Source organism: Lissotriton vulgaris, chromosome 10, assembly GCF_964263255.1.
Source record: "Lissotriton vulgaris chromosome 10, aLisVul1.2, whole genome shotgun sequence".
NCBI lineage: Eukaryota > Metazoa > Chordata > Amphibia > Caudata > Salamandridae > Lissotriton > Lissotriton vulgaris.
This window is the reverse complement of record NC_141698.1, coordinates 734,966,867-734,987,338: the sequence shown is the minus strand read 5'-3', so window position 1 is coordinate 734,987,338 and position 20,472 is coordinate 734,966,867. Positions and strand designations below refer to the sequence as shown.

Here is a 20,472-nt window from a genome sequence, read left to right as displayed (position 1 = left end):
TATCATTCACGTCTATTACTAAACATAGTTCTGAATCGGCCCTTAACTATTTCAACACCTACAACACGTTCTCACTTCTTTAATCAAGATAATTTAGAAATTCTATGATTTGTAGACCCTTACCTGCGAAGGAATATAAAAATGCAAAGTTCTCTTGGGCCGACTGCCCGGACTGAGGGACGATGTTATATATGACATCAAGCCATTAAGTACATATCTATGGATGAAACTAGCAAGAGATTCACACAATGTTAGGCAGGGCCCATAGCCATCGATTTGTAACTGATGAGAGTTAAAGAGTACAGTAACAAACTTTCCACATCACTTGCTTTGCTGTCTTTTTCTTTTTTAAATTGTTTTTATTTATGTATAGAACGAAACAACATTCCCGGGCACATCACATAATAAAATAAATATTATTCCACAGGTATTGGAACACCCTATGTAATACCTAAAGGGCACACCAAGCCACCAAGAGTAGCTTATTCAATGTATTACTCTATGATCCCTCTTAGGCTGTTCCACCCGCGTGTGTTTTGCTGTTACCCTATGTGGGAAGGGTATACACAGACGTGGGTCCCGTGCTCACTACGCCACTGGAGTCAAGCTATCTTGGCTGAAGATGGCTGATAGCCAGAAACCGGTCCTAGGATGCTTGATTCCGGTCCAGGGAAGACATGACTTGGCAGTTTGGTCGGGTCTGTTCCTATGAGGCACAGGGTCAAGCCTGATTTGCATATGGTCATGTCTGAACTGGGGTGGCTTGGTGAACAAAATAACGATGGATTAAGCCCAGATCTGTGACTGGGGTGAATGTTTTGCCATTGTGCAACATTCCGTCCATCATCTTGTGTGTTTTGCTGTTCACAGAAGAGAAGCATTCATCCCACACAAAGGGATTCTGTAATGGGTCATCAAAGAAAGGACGAACTGGCATAGCAGACGTCTACAAAAAAAAAGGGAAGTCTGGCCAGCAGTCACCACAGGGATAAGAAAATCCTGCACTGCGCTGGTTCAGGACCAGGAAGCGCGGACCTGCAGCAGATCTGAAGAAGAAAGAGCCTTCAAGTCTCAGAGGGTAAGAAGCAAAGAATCGGGCCAGAAGCAAAGAATCAGTCCAAGAGACAGCCCGGGAAAACAATTGCCAAGCACCACTCCAAACCAACTCATATGGCTAGAAAAAAAACATCTGTATCAACCAAGATGACAAGACCATCAGCTGCACCAAGCCTGATAATTTTAAGAATGGCAGGGAAAGACCTGTCATGCAGCAACTCAGTTAAGACCCGGAATTAGCTATTCCCAGAATGGACACAGGTCAAGCTGGACGTGGGACTTAAGCTGAACAGCCCTTCGACAGGTCCATTTCCACTTAGTATTATGGTACAGAACAGAGTGTGATTTCTGGAACAAAGTTCCCTTTATAAGCACCCTCATCTACTACAACTATGCATTGATTAAACTGAATATTTCATGTTATATGTAGGGGTGCATTATAATCACGTGTAGAACGCATCCGCATATAATCTTGCAATTTATATTAACACGAGGTGCTAGAATTGTGAAACGTATTAACGCAGTTGTGCGACGTGCTTTAATTAAGGGTTAGTGTCATGGCGAAAAAACGTGGAAAATGAATGTAATTAGCAGAACATGAAGAACTTGCGTTGTGAATCTGACAAATTCTCATGTACTAAATGTGTCAATTAATAATGACATTACATGTGCATATAAATGCATTAGTTGAAATTGCATAAATGTTTTTGAATTTGTAAAGCTTACATGATGCGTTCTTATGTTAGCTAAAATCATAGCCCTGAAATGCAAGTCCCTCAAAACTTTTGCTTCTGAATTCATTTTGAATTTCATGTGTGCTGTGGAATCTGTTCTTTTTTACGTTTCAATTGCAGTCGAAGGAGCATTCTTTAGGAAACGGAATGTCTTTGTTTCACTAGATAGGCAAGGAAAGAAAACATTACAATCGTGTGACTGGAGTCGATAAAGAAAGGCCGTTATGGTTCACACAGGAGAAGGTCTGGGAACAAAGGACAAATTGTTCTAAGGAAGGTACATAGGCGACATCGTTGAAAATTACATTCAGGACTGTACCCAGAGTGGATGGTGCAAGCACGGTGCATCATGGGACCTTAATCTGTGGATAACTGGTTGTTGGAATTAGGTAAAGCCCCCAGTTCTTTCTTGCCTTCAGAGAGAGAGCTTCTGGGAACAAGCTCTTTCTAATGCTAGTGACTTTATGCTACTTGACCAACTGATGGTGGAGAGGCTTCTTAGGAAGACTCCACGCACTGAAACCTTTCCTCACTTTCCATTGAAAATGCTTATGTAGGCAAGTCACCTTAGAGCTAGAGTAGGGATAGATTTAATGTTTTTTTACTCATCAACCCTCGATGCAGGAAGATTTGGACTCATGCTTCCAGAATCCTACTACTTGAATTAATTGTCTTGCATATGGTTACCATCTAAATTGGATGAGCCGATTTGGTTTAATGCTAATTCCGTTGTATTTCTATACTCTCGTGTTGAGGTGTCTCTATGTTCAGTTATTCTTGGTTTGTAATACACTATATAGTATCAACAAGAGTGAGGGATAGTCACTCTTATTCCCCTAAAGAATATACTAGAAAAGAACAAAAGAGTGACTGAGTCACTCTTTAGTTGTCTTCTAGTACTTTGTAATAAACTAACCTTAAGTAGTAGTCCATGAGGTATTATGTATCAAATAGAATTACTGGCTAATTGACCATTTTATAACAACTTTTCTCCCCTTTAAGCTTACATGCTGCGAAAAAGAACCATTGCTTTTTGTCTCTAGAACAGGTCTACAACTAACGGTCTCGGCCCTTTCAACATCACTGTCGTTGTTAAAAACTCATTTGTGTGGTAAGCTTACTCATGCTTACTTAAAACGAGCACGAGCATTGTGCCGCACTGTCGCCTTAATCATTTAATTAACCCTGAATTGTTCAGCTGTGTCGTGCGTGTAAAGCTACATTACGCTGTGCATTTGCTGGCCCTGGCTGTGCTCGCCTTTGACCCACCATTTTGTGCATTTGTTTGTTTATCCCCTGGTCCGCCCCTCCTCCCGCCACCGCCTCCTCCCAGCTGCTGCCCCTCCCACCCACGAGTCATACCCGCCCTCGCTCCCGAGCTCCCTGTGACCGCCTGGACCCTCATTCAGCCCGGTTGCTCCTCCACGCTCCAGCTGACCACACGCTGGTATCGTTGTGCTTTTCAATTTCTCTGCTCCCAACGCTGCATTGCCCTGCATTCACCCTTTTGCTAGCGCTGCACCATCGCTCCATAGCGCTATACTGCCGTTTTAAATTTACCTCGTGAATAGCGCTGCTCTGCTTATTTCATTATTTTAATTGTGCCGCACTGTCGCCTTAATCATTTAATTAACCCTGAATTGTTCAGCTGTGTCAAGCTACATTACGCTGTGCATTTGCTGGCCCTGGCTGTGCTCGCCTTTGACCCTCCATTTTGTGCATTTGTTTGTTTATCCCCTGGTCCGCCCCTCCTCCCGCCACCGCCTCCTCCCAGCTGCTGCCCCTCCCACCCACGAGTCATACCCGCCCTCGCTCCCGAGCTCCCTGTGACCGCCTGGACCCTCATTCAGCCCGGTTGCTCCTCCACGCTCCAGCTGACCACACGCTGGTATCGTTGTGCTTTTCAATTTCTCTGCTCCCAACGCTGCATTGCCCTGCATTCACCCTTTTGCTAGCGCTGCACCATCGCTCCATAGCGCTATACTGCCGTTTTAAATTTACCTCGTGAATAGCGCTGCTCTGCTTATTTCATTATTTTAATTGTGCCGCACTGTCGCCTTAATCATTTAATTAACCCTGAATTGTTCAGCTGTGTCGTGCGTTTAAAGCTACATTACGCTGTGCATTTGCTGGCCCTGGCTGTGCTCGCCTTTGACCCTCCATTTTGTGCATTTGTTTGTTTATCCCCTGGTCCGCCCCTCCTCCCGCCACCGCCTCCTCCCAGCTGCTGCCCCTCCCACCCACGAGTCATACCCGCCCTCGCTCCCGAGCTCCCTGTGACCGCCTGGACCCTCATTCAGCCCGGTTGCTCCTCCACGCTCCAGCTGACCACACGCTGGTATCGTTGTGCTTTTCAATTTCTCTGCTCCCAACGCTGCATTGCCCTGCATTCACCCTTTTGCTAGCGCTGCACCATCGCTCCATAGCGCTATACTGCCGTTTTAAATTTACCTCGTGAATAGCGCTGCTCTGCTTATTTCATTATTTTAATTGTGCCGCACTGTCGCCTTAATCATTTAATTAACCCTGAATTGTTCAGCTGTGTCGTGCGTGTAAAGCTACATTACGCTGTGCATTTGCTGGCCCTGGCTGTGCTCGCCTTTGACCCTCCATTTTGTGCATTTGTTTGTTTATCCCCTGGTCCGCCCCTCCTCCCGCCACCGCCTCCTCCCAGCTGCTGCCCCTCCCACCCACGAGTCATACCCGCCCTCGCTCCCGAGCTCCCTGTGACCGCCTGGACCCTCATTCAGCCCGGTTGCTCCTCCACGCTCCAGCTGACCACACGCTGGTATCGTTGTGCTTTTCAATTTCTCTGCTCCCAACGCTGCATTGCCCTGCATTCACCCTTTTGCTAGCGCTGCACCATCGCTCCATAGCGCTATACTGCCGTTTTAAATTTACCTCGTGAATAGCGCTGCTCTGCTTATTTCATTATTTTAATTGTGCCGCACTGTCGCCTTAATCATTTAATTAACCCTGAATTGTTCAGCTGTGTCGTGCGTGTAAAGCTACATTACGCTGTGCATTTGCTGGCCCTGGCTGTGCTCGCCTTTGACCCTCCATTTTGTGCATTTGTTTGTTTATCCCCTGGTCCGCCCCTCCTCCCGCCACCGCCTCCTCCCAGCTGCTGCCCCTCCCACGCTCCGCCCCCTCCACCCTCCATTTATGGCCAATGTCTCCACGCGCAGCGTCCACGCGCTTCGGCCGCGCCGAAGGTGCGCCAAAGGTAAGCCCGTCTACGCCCGTCCGCGCCTGGACCGCGCCCAGCGCCAGACCCCCTGCCCCTCGCGCTGCCCAGCCCCCCCGCGTTACCTACGATGCCACCACCCTCCTAGCCCTTAACCCCGGTCGCGCCCCCAACTGCGTCCAAGCCGCTCCTGGACGCACCCATGGACCGTTCTCCTGCTTCTCCTGCAAATTTAGCGGCACCGACAACATCTCTGCTACGACCACAACACAGATCCCCGACCCCAACCACCTACAATGCATCCTTCTCAACACCCGCTCGGTCCACAGGCACGCCATTGACCTTTGGAACCTACTAGACACCATCTCTCCAGACGTCGCCTTCCTAACGGAAACATGGATGAACGCTTCCTCCGCCCCTGACATCGCCATCGCTATCCCTGATGACTATAAGATCACACGCAAGGACCGCACCGACCATACAGGAGGTGGAATCGCTATCGTCCATAAGAAATCAATCCGCATCTCAACCAGCTCTGACGCCAACCTCGCTAACTCCGAACACCTTCACTTCCAGATCCACATCGACCCCAAGACCACACTCAGAGGCACCCTCCTCTACAGACCACCAGGACCACGCGCAAAATTCAGTGAAGACATCACGGACTTCATCACCCCACACGCGCTCCCCTCCAAAGACTACATCCTTCTGGGAGACCTCAACTTCCACCTTGAAAAGATCAGCGACCGCAACACCGCCACCCTCTTAGACAACCTCGACAACCTCGGACTTAAACAACTGGTCACTTCCCCCACCCACATCGCAGGTCACACTCTCGACCCCATCTTCACCTCCAGCAACCATGTCTCCTTCAGCCACACTACGGATCTCCTCTGGACTGACCACAGCTGCGTTCACTTCACCTACAACAAGCCGAAACCCATCATCCACCTCCAACCAACTCTACAAAGAAACTGGAACAAAATCACCACGGAGCAGATCTCCACATCGCTCCTTCAAACCTCCCCAGCCCTCTCTTCTAACGCCAATGAAGCCGCCTCCAACCTCACCCTTTGGTTATCCAACACCGCCGACAACTTAGCACCACTGAAAAAACGTCAACACAAACCTGGCATCAAGAAGGCCTCATGGTTCAACGATGACCTCAAGAAGTCCAAGAAACTGTGCCGCTCCCTTGAAAAGGACTGGAAAAAAGACCCATCCACCAGCACCAAGGACGCCTTCAAAAGCGCCATCCGTACTCACCACCAACTGATCCGAAAAGCCAAAAAAACAGCATTCAAGGATCGACTTGACAACAACGCCCACAACAGCAAGGAACTTTTCAACATCGTCAAGGAATTTTCCAATCCCTCGGCCAACTCCAACGACATCACCCCCTCTCAAACCCTCTGCGATTCCCTAGCCTCTTTTTTCCACAACAAGATTGCAGACATCCACAACAGCTTTGACAACCAACCCGGAAGCCAACCCACCCTACCATCAGCTGACCATCTCCCCCCCGTTAACACCCTTAACGCCTGGAACCTAATCTCCACTGAGGACACCATCCGCCTGATGAATTCCATCCACTCTGGATCCCCCACAGACCCCTGCCCTCACCACATCTTCAACAGAGCAGACTCCGTCATAGCTCCGCACCTCCGAGACGTCATCAACTGCTCCTTCAACTCCGCTACCTTCCCAGAAGACTGGAAACACGCTGAACTCACCGCCCTTCTGAAAAAACCAACAGCAGACCCCACCGAACTCAAAAACTACCGCCCCATCTCGCTTCTTCCATTCCCGGCCAAAGTCATCGAGAAAGCTGTCAACAACCAGCTCGCCGCCTTCCTAGAAGCCAACAAATCACTCGACCCCTCACAATCTGGCTTCCGAGCCAAACACAGCACTGAGACCGCCCTCATTGCAGCAACAGACGACATTCGAACTCTACTGGACAATGGAGACACAGTCGCCCTCATCCTCCTCGACCTCTCTGCAGCCTTCGACACAGTCTGCCACAAAACCCTTTTACAACGCCTCAGAAACATCGGAATCCAAGAAAAGGCACTGGAATGGATCACCTCATTCCTCACCGGAAGAACCCAGAGAGTCCGCCTCCCACCATTCAAGTCCGAGGCCTCTGAAATCATCTGCGGCGTACCACAAGGATCCTCACTCAGTCCCACCCTCTTCAACGTATACATGAGCCCCCTCGCGGCCATCGCCCGCCAACACAACCTCAACATCATCTCTTACGCGGATGACACTCAACTGATCTTATCCCTCACCAAGGACCCCAGCACCGCCAAAACTAACCTACACGAAGGAATGAAAGAAGTCGCCGAATGGATGAAACAAAGCCGTCTGAAACTGAACTCAGACAAAACAGAAGTCCTCATCTTAGGTAAATCCCCCTCTGCATGGGACGACTCCTGGTGGCCGGAAGCCCTCGGAAATGCACCCATCCCGACAGACCACGCACGGAACCTTGGCGTCATCCTGGACTCTTCACTCTCAATGAACAGACAAGTCAGCGCCGTATCCTCCTCCTGCTTTAACATTATTCGCATGCTCAGAAAAACATTTCGCTGGATCCCCTCCGAAACAAGGAAAACAGTCACCCACGCTCTAGTCACGAGCCGACTGGACTACGGAAACACCCTCTACGCAGGCACCACCGCTAAACTCCAGAAGAAACTACAACGAATCCAAAACGCCTCAGCCAGGCTCATATTAGACATCCCACGCAACGAACACATCTCTGGTCACCTTAAAGACCTCCACTGGCTACCCGTCAATAAAAGAATCACTTTCCGACTGCTTACCCACGCACACAAATCACTCTACGACATCGGACCAGATTGCCTCAACTCTCGACTGTCCTTCTACACCCCCTCCCGCCAACTTCGCTCTTCCAGCCAAGCCTACGCCACTGTACCTCGCATCAACAAAACCACCATGGGAGGCAGATCCTTCTCATACCTGGCTGCCAAAACATGGAACTCACTCCCCGCTTACCTTCGCCTCACCCAGAATCACCTAGCGTTCAGAAAGCAGCTTAAAACGTGGATATTTGACAAATAATCCTCCTCCCCTTCCTAAGCGCCTTAAAACCCTCTGGGTATGTAGTGCGCTATATAAATGTTATGACTTGACTTGACTTGACATGTGGGTGATGGCTCAGCTTCCTTTACGACAAAAGTCTTAATTCAAAAGTTAGACCAAACACTTGAATCACCAACATTTAATCGGGTGTGTTTACTTTAAAATGTGATCCCCCTCAACTTACACCTGTAATTTCAGCCCTGGGATAAGCCACACATCTAGTGTGGAGAAGCACCCTATTGCCTGCAGCAAAGAAATCAGCTACGAAAAGCAACTACATCAGATGAAAATAGACTAACTGTGCAATGCCAGCTAGCATAGATGCCAGCACAAACATGGGAACTATCCTTTTGGACACTTTAGGTTCTCATTGCTAAATATAGATGTATTGCATTGGAATGCATCCCCTGCATGCAGCTGCACTCCCAATTTCAATCGCGTGTGTACCGTCTCAGTGCTGATGTGTCTTCCATGCGCCAGATACTCACTTCAGACACCAACATTACAGGCACGTTTAACATGTAATATGTTCAACCCAATTCAGTCACTGTTAGTCATATAAGCTGTGCTTGGGGAACACTATTTTTGTAATATCACTCACCATACTCTAAAGGTGATGGCAATCCTTGAGCAAAGATACCTGTTTGGGCAACTTCAGCAGCAGTTGGAGCCGGGATTCATACGGACGTTGCAGTTCTGGAGACCATGATTCCTTAACACATTAACCAAGTTCATTGAATGTGGCTACGGAGAGCTGTATCTGTCTGGAAGGCCAACATTTATTAATCCATCCACGCCGTACAATAAGAGGCACAGAGAGAGTGCAGGCTTGTCCCCTTCAGGCACTGTGTGTCCTGTATTCTTCATGATTTGCTATTGCCTGGAGAGCTGCAATGTCCCATTTCCCATTTGTGTTCCATTATATTTGGTGACGTGGCCATCGAGGAGTGCTTTTGTTAGACTGCTGATGCCACATTTAGTTTGTAACATAGTTTATGTTATTTAAAATATTTACTATGCTGACAGGACAACATATTAATTGCCCATGTTTCTCTTGTGAAGGATGTGCTGGTGGTTTGGATACTGTAGCCACTCATGAAGGCACAGTAAATTCCAAAATCGGCCAAGGAAGTTAGTTTTTTCAACTTTGATAACATGTTGGATTTACCGTTTCTTTTGTTCACAAAACGAAACCTGCACATATAGGGTTTCTTACAAATGCAACGAAAATCATGTCAAAAGCATCTACTGTGCAATATTTAGCTTCGCTTTTTCATTTTCAGCCTCCTTTTCACGAGACTCTTCTTTGAGGAAACGACTTACATCTGCTAATGCAGTCTGTCCTGCAAAGGAACTCTACTCCCAGCTTCCGTATCGCTGCAGCCTTCAGATGCGGATTCATTATGGGATTTTCGTTTCATGATTGCTGGGGACAATACAAAAAGTTTCCCTAACTAGCACCAACTATTGTTGACTCTGGGAGCCGTGCCTTTCTAGTTTTGTTGATCCAGGACACATTACCTTCTATTTACTTTGGTTAATTAGCTTCTATAATATTGATTTTTCAAACTTTGTGTGGGTTCATTTTACTCATTTGTTTAATTTCCTTTCCAATCTACCGTCGGTAGGGAATGGCACAATGTCCCAGCCAAACTATTTTTTGTTAATCATAAACCTAAGCACACGTAAGATTCAAATGGTAATTTTCCGAAATTAGTAATACATAAAACACAAGAAAATCATTCAATATGTTCTCCTCTTTTTCTTTATTCTTTTTTAATATGAGTCTTCGTGTTTTCAATAAGTGAACAGTTCCCAAGCCAACGCGTGTTTCGTCGCCTCAGTATGCTTGTACATGCGACTTGTTCACGGCTAGGTAGAAAATAATACAACGTTTTACAACACTTGAAATTCGCAAAACATTTGTTACTTTTAGAAACAAAAGTGCTCCCAGGTTAATACACGTGGCGTGGTGCTAAGTAAACATTAGCACCTTGCATTAAGGTGTTTAATCATGCATATTGTGCAGAATGGTGGCTAGATAGTAACAAGTCCTCAGTAAGTTGTGAAGACACAAGATTGTATCTATATCAATTGTGTTTGAACACCACAATGCCCTTCTAGCTACAGGTCTCTTGCCAGCGAATAGCTGTAATTGCCCTGTTGGGGAAATCCCCATTACTCAACACTTCACCTATGGCTTTAGGCTTATTTGGCACCTAAAGGGCCCAGGAAACACATTGGCCCCACTACTAAAGACTCAACTAGGTCTGTTTCTTAATTGGTTGGCAGATATAAGCGGGATGACATGTTTACTAACTATGCAAGATTAACCCAGGTTGTCTGATACCGCTTGTCTAAAACTTCCTGATCCAGTAAGGGAGGGTCTCAGTGGTTTCATGACACTGTTCGGCAGCCAATCTCAGATTAAGGAAGGCACTGGTTACTTGCCCTATCAACTGGGAAGAGGTTCAGGCTGCTCGTAAGATTTATAAATTCTCCTTGAGGCCTAGGAAGGATGCATTTTATGCAAGCAGCAGGCCCCTTGGTTGTGGGAGCAAAGCTCCTGGACTTAAGCTCAGGGCAAATGGGGAAACACAGTAGCACCAAAGGTTCACCCTCAGCGGCACTAGGGTGGCCGGGTGCAGGGTATTCGTTCGATGTTGGGTGCCCGGTTTTCAATGGGGTTTGCAAAGGCACTGCAGGCTTGGGGATAAAGGTCTTCTGGGTGCGACCACCACTTTCGAGAGGTAAGTTGGGAAGTTAGAGGTTGATTAGGCACCATCGGTTTGGGCACACAAAGCCATGGGGCGTGGGGTGCAGGGGTGCCTTTTGGGGTCGGATCTTCTTACCAGCTCCTGGTCGTGGTTGGGGGGACCTTCTGGATTTAGGTGGCAGGCATCGGCTGGAGTCTTGAGGCAGGTCAGGGGTTGCCAGATCTCGGGTCAGGATCGCCGGGGGGGACCTCCTCGTGGTGTTTGCCCACTTGAGCTCAGGCCGTGGACGGCAGGTGCAGACTGGGGCAGATTCGCAGTGTCCAGCCAGAGCCAGAGGTTGCAGATTGACAAATCTGGTGTTTATGGGAGACAAAGTCTTTGAGGTTTAAGGCAAGCAGGTCCTCCAGGGTTTTTGAGTTGCTGGCTGGAGGACACTCCGGGATTTTGCAGCAACAGGTTCGAGATAGAGACCGGCCGGTAGGGCTGGGGCCAAGTCAATGGACGTCTTCCTCTTGTTAGCTGCTGCACGGCTGTTCGGTCCTTCTTCTTGTAGTTTCTTCTTGTCTGAGGAAGCAAGGTTCAGGGGTGTGCCTAAATACTAGATTTAGGAGCATGACAGTTAGGTAAAAGGCAGGGACCAATGGCTCCCTTCCCTGGGTGGGTACACCCCCCATTATGCCACCCTCAAGTGTGAGGGTGGCATAGGTCTCTCCCTGGTTGGCTGGGTCCTCCCATCTGCAAGATGGCGGGGACTGGGAGTTGTGCTACACCTCGCCTTCCCACTTGAATGGTGGAGTTGGCATAGGTCGGCACACCACTCTTCCTCACTAATTTTTCCTGCCGGTTCTCCCGCTTAAAGTGTGGGTCAGAACCAGTGGGGACCAGTTGCTGAAAGTAGCAAGTGGGCTGGGGAAACTCACAAAAGCTGTAAGCCTTTGAGGCTTCCCCTTCATGAACCCTGTCCATTCTGGGGGGGGGGAGGCTTGGCACCTCGCCCCACGATGTGCATTTTTTCAGGCCCCAGAGAGCAGCAGGCTCTTGACTCAGGGGTCCAGAAACATGTCTGGTGGTGGCAGCTGAAAGGAGCCACTCAGCCTGGACACTAGTGGTAGGTTAGTTTTCAGGGGGCATCTCTAGGATGTCCTCTGTGTGCATGGTTCATTAAATCCCACACTGGCATCAGTGTGGGTTTAATGTGCTGAGAAGTTTGATACCAAACTTCTTAGTTTTTAGTGTAGCCTTTATAGTGCTGTGGAGTTTGTTATGACAAACTCCCAGCACCATATAATCTTAATGGCAACACTGCACTTACAATGTCTAAGAATTGACTTAGACACTGTAGGGGTACAGGGCTCATGCACCTGTACCCTCAACACTGGTATAGAGCACCCAGCTACAGGGGTGACTGGTGTATGCCATGGCAGTGGTTTGTAGGCACACAGAGATATGTGCTATTTCGACTCTTCACTTTGTTCTGCACCAAAACATGCAGCCTGCAAAGGCAGTGTGTGAGTGTAGTGGCACAATTAGTGATGCAACCCTTAGAGATCTTCTCTGATCGCAGTGCCCTTGGTACCTGTGGCAGCATTTACCAGGGGTTGACCTGTGGCCAGAGATGCCAAATGGGTTCGTTTTGGGGTGAAAAAGGCCCTGGGAACCTGATTGGCAGGGACCCAAGGCACATCAAGTGAAAGTGCATCAGTAGTCTGGCAAAAAGCGGGGGTGTTACTGCAATAGAAACCCACTTTCCTACAAACCTGCAGTACATATCGGATAAAGTAAAACTTGTGGCTTAATCCTGAGGTCTCTCTGTAAAGAGATATCACCAACTGTCTCAAATTGGATAAGTGCCATACAATTACATGGCTAGATTATATTTTTAAAACCTTTTGTGCCTTGGAATTGCCGGTACTGTTCACGGTTCTTTCGAGTGTCACACGAGGTGATAAACCACAAATTATGCATATTTTCTTAAAGCTGTGTGAGACTAAAAGATTGCACGCTGTAAGTGTACTGTGCGGTGTTATTTTTGGTCTTTGGCGCCCACTGAACTTGCACAGTACCTGACCCTATGCATTGGGAGAAATCCCTTCTTTTACGCTTCAGGGCTGGAACACTTTGGTGGCTTCGGTGCTTTTGGGAGGACTGCTGCAATTTGGGAGGTCGCAGCCCACCTTGTCCCTGTGATGGCTTGGCAAATCAATACTTGCTACATTTGATGTTTTGGTGTAAAAAATGTTTATCTCAAATTCCCATTTTCTTAAACCCTTACTAAACTTTCCTGGGTACCAGAAATGGAGAAGCGCTATCCTACTTACAGCTGCTAAGTAGCCTTTTTTTTTTAACACACTTTATTGATGACCGCAATATATCATGTACCATCTTGTACAAACCTTTCAAACACAGTCTTTTTTGTTTTCCTCCCATCATATCCTCACCAGTGCGTTTATACACAGCAATGTGTTGCCCAAGATCTTTCAGTGTAAGAGAAGCGTACAAGGAATATCTATGGCCTGACCCCTACTCCAAACCGATAATAAACATGTAGTGTCATATCTATAATTAAAGTAGTGCATATTTAAAGTCAAATCTGTGACAAAGGAAACCCCAAATTATTCCCCCCCACCCACTCTCCTCTCCCACCCTAACCCCCTCCTGGTCAGTCGCACTGCATCGTCGATGATAACACAGTCACTCTGAGAGCGATCTGCCAAGGGTACATTTTACAGGGTAGAATCATAGAATCTCTGTTCCATGGGCCGTACAGGCACGAATGCACTCACACTCTGCGCTTTACTGTAGCGTGGGGGCCAGGTCAAGTGTCTCCAGCTCTATCAGCATGGCCTCCCAGTCCAGGGAGATGTGCTGTTGCCTCAACCCACTCTCTTCCTCCCTCCGGACAGCCCCCTCCGCTCTTTCCCATTGGAGCACGTCCGTCTGCCAGATCGTAACTGCCGGGCATCTGGGGGACTTCCACCTCATAGTAATCACCCTAATTGCCAAGATGAGGGCGAGATCCGCAAACCTTAGACACACTTTCTGAACCCGGGAGCGCCAGCGAAGGCCCACCAGGCAAGCCAGGGCGTCCTCTGGGATCGTTATTTGTGTCACTGTGGTTAGGGAGTGTCGTACCCCCTCCCAGTAGCCCATCAGTCGGGGACAGGACCAGAGCATATGGAGGAAGTCCGCCTCCTCTCCTCTACTCCTGGGGCAGCTATGGGGGGGAATCGGGGGAAATGCGGTGTATCCGCTTCGGCGTTAGGTATGATCTGTGCAGTACCATCGTCTGTATGAATTTGAGTCGTGCATTACGTGATACTTTTTTGGGATACTCCAGTATGTGCTTCCATGTTTGGTCTGTAATTTCAGAACCGGAGTCCGTCGCCTATTGTTCCCGAAGGGAGATAAGAGCTATTGCTGCGTGTGCTCGTACTCCAGTATATAACCAGCGAACCAGATGTCCCCCAGGTCCCAAGTAGTATAGTAGGTGTACTAAGGTGTGCTGCGGGGGTTCTTTCCTCTGTGGGGCCCAGGTGACTCTAATGTAGTGTGTGATAGCAGCATGTAGCAGATAGAAGCGTGGTGGTGCTCCAGAGGCCCTCACAAAGGAATCGTGGTCCATCAGTGTGCCGTCCACGAAGAAAGCCCCCACCCCTTATATCCCACTGTCCGCCCAAGTGTGGAGTCTAGTCCGTGTGAGTCTCCCTTGTGGTGTGGGTAGGCCTATTAAAGGTATGTTCTCAGCATACGGGGCTACCGTATTCTATACCGACCCTGATCATCTATTTGGCGTTCAAGTGCAACAAAGGGGACCCCATGGAGTATCCAGATAGTCGCCCTATTAGCAAAAACAGAATAATTAGTGGAATAGACGTAACCCTCCATTTTTTCCGTAGTTTCTGCGCCTCCGAGTCAGTCAGGTGTGACTCTTGAAGGAATGTCACTTGTATCTTACGTCTGAGGAGAAATGCATGTATGCGGTGTTTTTTCTCTATTGCTCCCAGGCCCCTTACGTTCCATGTCAGCAGGTTGTACGACCCTATAGTGGTGGCATCCCCTGTCATAAGTGCATGCGGAAGCGGAGTGCAACTCCGCATGAAGGTATCAAGGCAGTACTGCCCAGGAGTCCCCTTTCCCCAACATATTGAACAAAACTGGGCACAGCGCCAAACCTGCGCTGGGCCCAACAGTAATGCAGAAATAGTACGTAACAAATAACGGTGCTTACACCATGAGGGAGGTAGCCAACCTTACGTCTCAACATGTTCTACAAATGGTCCAAGGCCCAATGGCTCAAAGGTACCCTGTCTCCCGAGTGGGGGTGGGGGTGGGGGGGGGGGGGAGGGAGGATGCACTTCAGGGAGGGTGGGGCGTTAGCAGCAATATAGTAAGGGTAACATTAAGTATCTCAGAGACCCCCCCACTAGACATGCCAGACTCTAAATGGCATATAACCCTGTGTATATACTAACAGAGCATTAGGCTAGCAGTCTTCATAGCAGAAGTAGTACCCTGCAGTATTCCAGTTTATACGGTGAGTCATCACTCAAAAGGATACAATAGTCTTTATGCGGCAGAGTGCATGCACGCCGTACTTCAAAGTCAATAGTAGGAGTCCCAGGTGTCGTTACCCCAGCCACTCTCCTTACTCATCGAGCAAATCGTCCCCCGCTTTCGGGGTGATGGTGGGGAAAAGCATAGCACTGTGGTCAGAGTGAGTGTATCGTACTGTCCTCAGAGTTCACGGCAACCCTGTTCGAATCCTCGCGGAAGGAGCCGGCCACCGCCAGCGCCCCCTCCTGATCTTCTACGCTGCTGCTCTCTCGAAAGCCCCGCACTGCCCTTCGCTCGGTTGGTGCCTTGCGTTCTTCTGGGGGTCCGCTTCGGGAATGCTTCCGAGTCCAGTCAGCCTGGCTAGAACCGATGCACGGTCTAGGAGCGAGTTGACCTGCTGTTGGAGACGATGCAGGGAGGAGGAGAGGTCCGCCACCGTAGGGACGAGGTCCGCCAAGGATTGGTCGTGATCTTTGACTGTATCACCCAATTTGGCATGGTCCGTCTTCAGCAAAGTCAGTCCCGCAGTGAGCGTACCCATCTGTAGCTCCATCACGGTCCTAGAGTCCTGTATCTCCTGCAGGATGAGGTCCAGTTTATCTGACATACCCCCGGGGTGGTCAGTCATAGTTTCCTTCGGTGAGGGGGGTCTGCTAGCCTGGCCCGACGGAAGGGGGGTCAGCACTCTGTCGTTCCTCTGTCACCTTAGCCCGGTTCCTTCCCATTGCCTGACTTCACCGCCTGTCCTCTCGGCCGGCTTCACCACAGCCAGTCCTACGGGGGCAGCAGTCTCGCTTCTAGGGGTAATAATGCATAGCCATACACCCAAGCATACGCCAGTAGGTGGAATAGCTCCTTCTTCAGAGGTTGCGGGGCCCCAGCCCAGCAGCGTAGTCAGCACCAGTCTGTCGCAACTCCTTAGGTAGAGAAACGGGACACAGTAGCCATTGAGTCCCCCGAAGCATTTCTCTCCTGGCCCCTTTTCTCACCGGACTCTTCACGCCTCACCTGTGCTCCCTGCAGCGTGTATCGGGCAGGTCCTCGGCCCTCAATAGGCGTCTCCTAGTGTCCTGCACCTCCTAATAGGGCTCCCCAGTAGGTGTATTCTCCAGGGAGCGGGGGGGGGCAGAAGGGGTTGCCACTCAGCTAGCTCGGAGCCCCCAAATCACAGGCCGCTCTTGCAGCGCCAATCCGCCGGGCAGTCTCGCCCCCCGGGCTGTACTCCCCACCTCCAGCTTGTCCTCACCTCATGGCCGGTGGCTGCCGTAGACCTCCAGGACAAAAACGGGCATAAATTGCCCAAGGCGCTGCTCTATCCGTTCTCGCGCCTCTCAATTCAGGGGTTTGGGGGGGCTCTCACACCTGCCGGAGCAATGTTCAGCGGCCTCCCGGTCAGCAGCGCTCAGCTGTAGCGCTCCTCCGCCGCTCCTCGCCGCCTCATCTGCTCCCCCCCCGGCCGCTCATCAGCGGGCCGCTCCCTCATCGAGAAGCCCACCGCTTCGCGGGAAGTCACCCGGATCCGCCGCAGCCCCTCCGCATCCTCCAGCGGGGCAGTCCGTTTAGGCAGGGATCCACAGAGACGAGTCACCGCTCCCCGGACGATCCGGAGACCCGGCCCAGCAGCACCCCTTGCCAGCGCACTCCAAAATCGAGCGCCTGGCTTCCTTCAGCGTCTCAGAGGAGGTAGGCCCAAGGACGCAGCAGCCTCCCAGACGCTCCGTCGCAGTCGCCGCGCCGCCAATATCACCACCAGGGCCGGAGAACGTCCCTGTCTGCAGTCCATCACCACCTTCGGCCGTAGAACAGCGCAGGATTGCAGGTTCCCCCCGGGAGGGTCCGGTGCCCCACTGTGCCGCGACAGCCATTGCCGGGGGTTATCCACGCCCCATCACAGCTGCTAAGTAGCCTTAATGTATGTTTAAGGGTTGGAACATTTCTTAAAGCTGCAGTGAGAACCAGGAAAACTATGGAAGGTTAGATCTCCAGGCATGGCTCGCTCACCCACATTATTTCAGACAAGCTAAATGTTCCCAACATAATGCTATTAGAATGTTTTGCTGCTTGATTTTTAATATTTACTTTATGGAAATGTAGTTATATTACCCAATGCACTTTAATGATTTTATACGGCTTTTAGAAAAATCGTACGTTTTAACTGGTTGTTTTTATTATGCCGGACTTTTTTTTATGGCTCCTGTGGAAAAATAGGAATTATTTCTGATAAAGGTAACGCACAATGGCAATAAGGGTGATTAGTTTAGATGTCAAATAAAGGAAGCTGCCCACAAAGATAAAGAGACAGACCTTGTCCAACAGTTGCCTATACATTCCAACTGTTGCACTTCAATTATTTAATCCTATAACTGGGTCGTCTTATTTCAACTGAAATATATACTTGAAACCTTATGTTATCTACACGTTATTATGTTTCACTTTAGCACTTTAGGTTCTTTCTTGATAAAATTCACTTGGGACACAACATCTCTTCTTGGATTACAAATGTGTTTATCATGCTACAGAATTTGTATGTAAACTGTTGATATATAGATTTTCATAAATGACTAATACTTGCTTTGTGTATGGGCCGCTTCCTTTATTTGACAACTAAACTAATCACCCTTATTGCCATTGTGCGTTCCCTTTATCAGAAATAATTCCTATTTTTCCACAGAAGCCATTGTTTTTCTTTAAGTCTTCACCCAGGCTCCAAGTGAGTAGGGTTCCCTTCTTTCCTTTCCCTGACTTTCTTTTATGGCCACATTTGGTGAAAAAAAAAGATCTTTTCATTGATTGAATGATCAAGGTAGTACCAAACACTTCTCCTAACAAAAAGCCAGACATATTGGCTTGGCCAATGCTTGTACCGTAAAAGTGACATAATTAAATTGAACATGTTATGCATAACACTGTGCTTCTCACAAAGGACTAATTCCAAGACCCAAACACTCAGAACCAACTCCTAATGTCAACAACACTCTGTATTACAGGAATTCACAATTAAGAGACATGGCCAGGTATGGAATGCTATACTAGATCATATAGGTCTCGATGTATAAAAAGGTACAATGTACTCCCTTCCCACTTCTTCCTGCGGATCCCACGGTCAGAGAACGGCAGACTGAAAATTAGATGTTCAGACAAGACATCATTCTGCGGCGGAGGAGAAGTCGGAGCAAAGAGAAGGCCCGCTTGCACTTTACTGGGAGTGACTCGTGGAACCCAGCAACCAAAGCCCTTCCTTAGTGTTGGCTGCAACTGAATAAGAGCTCCAGCTGGGACAAAGCATGCTCATGCACGCAGATCCCACTTCAAGAGTAGCCTGGGGTGAGAGGGTTACACAACTTTTTACAGAAATCTCTCTCCTGTCAACAATTCAGGGTGACCACACGTTCTGGAATTGCAAGAACAGTACCCATTTTTCCCAAGGGCGCAGCTTGGAGGGGCTTGGGGTTTGGGATGTCACACCCAGTGGTGTAACGGAAGTTGAGGGGCCACCCATGTACAGTACATTGAGGGGCCCCGTCCGGATTCACTCAGGAGCTCTGTTGTATATTTGTGCTTCTTTCAATATGGCTACTTGGTGTCAGTAGCCCTTTCTTTGTGTTCCCACCTTCCCAACCTGCTATCTTAATAAATCTAGCTTAATAACTTGAAGACGTGTCCTGCTGCCTACCTAATCTACTTACAACAAGCTCCCAGGCCTGGGGACTGTGCTAAGGTCCGCCCCCTGCATTGCGGGGCCTTTGTTATGTCACTGGTTACACCTCCCTAATAAATGTATTTTCTGATAAATAGTCGTGTACAGATGCTTTCAGTCAGGTATGGGTAGATGCCTGTCGGATTTCACCAGGAATTTCTATATATACACACACTAAAACACCCATATGCTCTATCCCTCTCGGTCTTCAAAGTCCTCAAAAATGGCTATTTCACAACAACAAAAAATTCCCTGTTATTTTTCCTACTAATGGGCAATCCTCTCCCTTTCCACTACTCCCAAGGCTCCTCACATGCAACCTGCTTATCGTATAATGTTTTTTTAAGATTATATGCCAGCCGGATTGTTTAATTGTCAGAAAATCTGAAAGATAATCCTATACCATTAACTGCAATACCTAGGACCATTGAAACAATGCATAGAAAATGGAATCCTCATTCCATGGAAGTTTACATCAGAGTTTGCATTTATGGTTATGGATACAGAGTAATTTAGTTGCCTATGCATTCAACTTTAGACTTTGTGCAGTCCCAGTAATGTAAATGTATGTAAATGTAAATGTATAGGCATTTATATAGCGCACTACATACCCGGAGGGTCCCAAGGCGCTTCGACCGCTGCGAAACCCTTCCTGGCTTCCCTGAGAGATGGTCCCTTAATGGGTATCTCCAGGGTGAGCCCAGGCATCCCCGGCGGTCTGGTGGGGCCGTTAGTGAAGATGAGGCAAGCTAATGCCCAGAGTTGCCGATGACGACTGCACCTAAATGAATTTGATTCAACTAAAGAAACTTCAATTCTAGTATTTACGGTGTGGGGGGGGGGGGGGATGTTGGGTTTTGTTCTGCCTCATGTGCTGTGTTTTAAGAATAAAAAATTACACACTTTAATTCCAGTGAAGCCTGGCACATGCAGCACAGGAAGCATAGCTTGTGAGCCAGAAATAGGAAATACACACAAGACAAAATTGGAAAGCTGTTTTTTTAAAATTGATATATGAGAAAAAAAAGCCATGCTTAAAAGAATTTATGATCCGAGGCAAGATCATCCCATTTTACGATCATCCTAAATTTTTATGTCAAATGCATCAGTGAAAAAACAGTTTTCATAAAGTAAAACTGCACTTACTGATGAATTATCGAGGAGTCTAATAAATGTTTAAGTTCTAGGCCAAAATCATTAAAAAAACGTATTTGTAACTGGCAGCATCCTCACTTGAAGTAAACTGTTTCCTGGCGAGGAGTAGCCTTCTGCTCAGCCATGATGCTCAGAGCATGTTGCATGACTCAACATGCAAGCACTAGGATAGTTAGCAAGCCAACTTGGATAACGGAGAAAAAAAAACACAAAAGCATTCTCAAATAGCTATTCATACTTACAGATACTGAAAACAATTAA

At 48.3% G+C, this 20,472-nt stretch overlaps 1 protein-coding gene across 2 annotated transcripts in view; it reads right to left on the bottom strand.

Moving 5' to 3' along the window:
- The window catches only part of MPP7 (MAGUK p55 scaffold protein 7), a 985,108-nt gene that overhangs the window by 789,266 nt on the left and 175,370 nt on the right, over positions 1–20,472 (bottom strand). The window lies entirely within an intron of this gene.